Source organism: Octodon degus, unplaced genomic scaffold (assembly GCF_000260255.1).
Source record: "Octodon degus isolate 3935 unplaced genomic scaffold, OctDeg1.0 scaffold00076, whole genome shotgun sequence".
Lineage (NCBI taxonomy): Eukaryota > Metazoa > Chordata > Mammalia > Rodentia > Octodontidae > Octodon > Octodon degus.
This window is the reverse complement of record NW_004524652.1, coordinates 9,679,704-9,684,695: the sequence shown is the minus strand read 5'-3', so window position 1 is coordinate 9,684,695 and position 4,992 is coordinate 9,679,704. Positions and strand designations below refer to the sequence as shown.

Genomic DNA, 4,992 nt, shown 5'->3' with positions numbered 1-4,992 from the left:
TCACTCCCCACCCCCACCAGTGGAACCAGGGATTGAACTCAGGGCCTTGCGCTTGCCAGGGAAGTGCTTATTCCACTGAGCCATCTCCCCAGCCCCTGAAGTTTCTTCTGACAAATTAATTTTCTACCTTTAAATTCAGCCTCATACATGATCTTAGAAAATGGGCCAAATGAAGACAAATCCTTTGTCAGAATGCAACATACATAGCCTATAGTCCTTTTCCCAACAGAGTCCTAGTTCCTTTCTGGAACTACTTGAGTCTGGCCTGTACTATCCATATTCTGGTCAGCATTCTAGTTTTATAAGTTCTGACCAGAATTATTCATCAGGTGGTTCTGCTTACAGCATTCTATGGCCTTTCTTGCCCGCCTCTCCAAACTCTTCCTGCAAAACATTTCTAAATATTTCATAACGTCATGTTCAGGAATAGGCACAACAATGGTACTGCTTCTCAGGCATCAATTTTCTGAATTTATCATTGTTCATGTCACTAAGACATAATACCTGACATACCAGTTTAAAGAATAGGCTTAATTTCATTCATGGCTTAAGAGAATTCATTCCATGGTTGATGGCTCCAAGATAGAACTATCATAGCAGAAGGGCCTGATGGAACCGAGCTGCTTACTTCATGGTTGCCAGGAAGCAGAGCAAGCAAACAGTACTATAGAAGAAAAGGACCAGGGACCATAGTATGCAAGCTCATGCCTCTATAACCCATCTAGACACAGCCAAAGGGTAATATGCTTTACTAATCTGCTAGGTGTTTCTTCTTCCAATCAAGTTAATATGTTTATCATTAACAGTCACAATGATTTTTGCAGATATACTTTTTGTCTTTCAATAATAAAATTTATAGTAATATCAAGTGGTTTTTTTTTTTTGTTTGTTTGTTTTGTCTTTTTGAGACACAGTCTCACAGTGCAGTTCAGGCTGGCCTTGAATTCACTTCATAGCTGAAATTGGCTCTGATCTTGCAGTGAACTTTTTGCAGCCTCTCTGTACATTACTCATATGTTTCTTTGTGTACATCATTTTTAAAATGATAAATGATTATAATCATTTTTGTTTTCATCACTAAAACATTTTCCCATATAGTTCGTAACTGACCCTCCAATAGAGGTATGTATAAAATTCCTTGGAAACTTGGAGTGAGGGAAGGAAGAGATAACAAGAAAAGGAAAAAGATAATAGAGCTTCTTAAAGTAGGTAGTAATGGAGCAGAGCTCAGTTTTGAAAGATAAGACTTAGGTTGAGTGGGGCAGATTCAGACAAAAATAGCAGAGATGGACAAATAGGACCTTTGTCAAGGATGTCTGACTAAAGATGAAAACTGAATGGCAGCCAGGTGTTTCCCCATTAGGTCAACATTGAACCCAACCATTGAATTTGATTCGGTTCTCATCCAGTTTGGTTTATGACCAGAATCATGGAAGGAATTCAGTTGTGAACTGAGGTACCACTGCATTCTGCCTTACTTAAAAGTTTTGCATTCATGTTGTGAGTCTGTTTGATCTTGAAATAATCTAAATATGAATTACCGTTTATGCTGACAGAGTCATGTAATGAACTAGTTAATGTTCCATACGAGGAGAACATAGGATAGTAATGTAATTCATCTCATTCAATCTTACATGATCCTGAGTTTTCAACATCGTTTCTTTTTGGAGATTAAAAATTTCAATGCTTATTGGTAGTTCTTAGTATCCATGGCGGTTCTCCCATTCCACTGCCCGATCTTTGTTCCTAACCAAGAGCGTAATCAGCCCTACATTTATTTGAGATAAGCTGCTGCCAAGTATGACAGATGAGATTTAGGGAATGCAGTTCCTATGGTGGTTGTGATTATTCTTTGTCAGATATGTTCCCTGAATTTTAAATATATCAATTGTGTCATCATTTGTATAATTTAGTTAAAATTTTCCTTTTGGACTTTGAGATTAATTCTGTTTTTTGTTCTGATTTTTTGAAACAAGGGCTTGCTATGTAGGTCAAACTGGCTTTGAACTCACTATTACCCAAAATAGTCCTCAAATTTGTAAGTGTCCTGCTTCAGCCTCTGGAGTGCTGAGATTATAGGCAAGCACCAGGATGCCTGGTATGCTGCTGCTGCTTTTTTGGTCCTTGTTATAAATAAGACTGCAGTGAACATCTTTGCAATTCTTATTTCTAGAACATTTCTTTATGACAAATTCTTATAATTGCTTTCTCCTTGGTGCAAACATTATACCATATATGCATGTGTCAACATCACACAGTATCTTATTATTATGTATAATTTTTATGTTTTTATATATCTTTTAAAAAGATTATTTAAAAAATTCTATTTTATTTAGAAGTATGCTGTAATGAAAGAAAGATTTTGTTTTTTGATCCTTTAGAGTATTGCTTCTCTGCTATTCTAAATAGCAAAGTAGATGAAAATTATAGTTACATTTAGTGCATTATGGTGTATTTCATGCCGAAATCTTGAATTTTTTCCTAATGATTTGTTAATATATTTGTGCATATTTCCTACCACTTCAAAAGCCTCTACATTTATGCTCATCTTCATGCCTGTGTTTACTTGAACTACAGGTTGGCATTTCACATCAAACTGGCTGGTTATGTTCTCCTATATTTCCTCACATAGAATCGATCGAAATCATCTAAAATGGACTGATCTTTTGTTACTGTTGTTACATCAACTACTGGAGTCTTGCTCAAAACCAGATTTGGCCAGCAAAAAATACCCTTCTACCTTAACAGACTTACCAGCATGACTGTTGTTGTCGTCTTATCTTAAAACATGTGTTATATATGATAAAAAATAAATTACATTAAGGCTGTGGGTTACTTTGGAAGTCACTCCCTTAATTAGGGTGACTTCAGCATTTATCACTAATATATAGTTAGTACATGAACTTTCTTTTTAAGGATGACAGGGATCTTCCATTTTCTTTAAATAACTTCCCGCTTTTTCAAAGAGAAAAATATTAATTTTCTAATGACATTTTGGTCAGGAGCAATTACTGAGAGCATTGGTTTTATATAAGTATTTGAGACAAGTCATTCAATATTTATACATACTAGAATAGATCCTCCACAGCTGACTTACTAAAACCCAAAGGTATGATATCTTTATAAAATGACTTTAGGCTGTGACCTTCAAAGCTCAGAATTTTAAAAAGCATAAGGGGATGATTGAAATAGATAATGCTGAGTAGTCTAATGGATTTCTGGAAGCATAATATGCTTTAGATATTGCTAAATCAATAAACATAACAGTCATTTAAGTGTATATTATGTAATACTTGGTTAAATATATTATAACTCAAATCCTTTAGAATTTTTATCTTCCAAGTGGAATGCTAAAACTATGGCTGAAGTATTTGTAAAAATAGGGTATAGTATGTATTTTTATTTGCTAATCATAACATTTTGAATTAGCTATAGATTCTTTCATATACATTATTTTATGTACCATGAAATATTATATCACAGAAACATTTCTGTTTGAGATTAGTAATAAAAATACATGGCTGGTTTTAATGTTACTGGGTTGCTCTTCCATTTTTTTTTTTTTTTTTTGGACTCGCAGCATTTTATTAGCATCTGAGGAACAGGCATCTCGACTTTCACAGCTAAGACAGAAGAAGCTGCTGTTTCAGGCTCAATACCAGTAGACTTTCTTTTGCCTCCTCATTTCCTGGATCCCCATTGCCTCCATCACCTCTTCCTCCAGTGTCTTTAAACGAGGCACATACGTTCTTTCTAGAGCATCTTCCACAGATATGTCTTTGGGGCCATCAATCCATGTTTCAGGGATGATACCATCAGCTCTAGGCAATTCAGGTTTGGGGATAATTCTTCCTGATCTTGTAGATACTCAAACTCGCTCTCCTGCCTCAGTAAACTTCCACTCAATCTCAGTGGGTTTCCTGTCCATAGGATCCTGGTTGTGGAGCAAGGGGGCTTCACTAGGAATCATAGTTCCCGGAGAATCCTTGCTCCTGCCAATGTAGCAGAAATGTGTGTTCATCCCCTCCAGGACCACCCAGTTTCATTGCCGGATGACTTGAACCACTTTGCCCTGCTTCCCAGCATCCTTGCCTTCTAGGATCTCCACCATGTCCCCACAGAATAAGTGCCAATCTTTGTCAGAGATGGGTTCCACAACTACTGGGTACCGCTGGATCCCTGGGCGGTTCATCTTCTTATCTCCCAGGGAGCCTGGGCGGTTCATCCATAGCGGTGGTAGGAAGGCAGCCTGATCTTGGATGCCAAAGCCAGCAGGGCAGAAAGATGCATAGCTGGAGGCTGTGAGAAATCTCACCAGTGAGACTCAGAAGTTTTCTCAGCTCTCTGCGTGAAGTGGCCCTCAGCTCGCCGTGTGCTGCTCTTCCATTCTTGAGTCCAAGAAAAGCTTATATTGAAAATTTAAAAAGTTGCTTCAGATAGCAGTGGTCGATGGTCAATGTACCATATGTATTTCCTATCAAAAAGTTGTATTGGTTAGAAGAAATCACAAAATGTTTGAGAACTTTCAAAAATGCTATGAAATTTCTTGTTCAGATACTTTTAACTGAGAAAATGGTCATATTTTAATTTGTGATTTTTTTTTCATATCATTGAAAATACCTCAATAATCTTTGTATATTGATGGTAGTGGTGGAGTCTGGCTACTATTTTTATTTATTTATTTTTTGTGAGGGGAAGATAGCTCTAACTCCCCCAAACTAAATAAAGCAAAGAAAACCCAAGCCAGTAGGTGGTACATGCCTGTTGGCATGCTGAGACAGGAGAATTTCAAGTTTGAAGTCAGCTTGGGCTACCAAAGAATCTTCATCTCAGAAGAGAAACCAACCAACCAGACAAATTTTTTTAAAAACACACTCTAGGGGGCCTGCCCAAGAGCTCAGTTGTTTAAGTGCCTGCTGAAACAAAGCCCTGAAGCTCAAGTTTCTGTGGTTTGAACCCAGTCAAGGCAAACCAGAAATGCCCTAAAGGCAT

General features: G+C 37.2%; 1 pseudogene; it reads right to left on the bottom strand.

Moving 5' to 3' along the window:
• Positions 1–3,576: 3,576 nt before the first annotated feature.
• LOC101584678 lies at positions 3,577–4,375 on the bottom strand (annotated as a pseudogene).
• Positions 4,376–4,992: the final 617 nt, after the last annotated feature.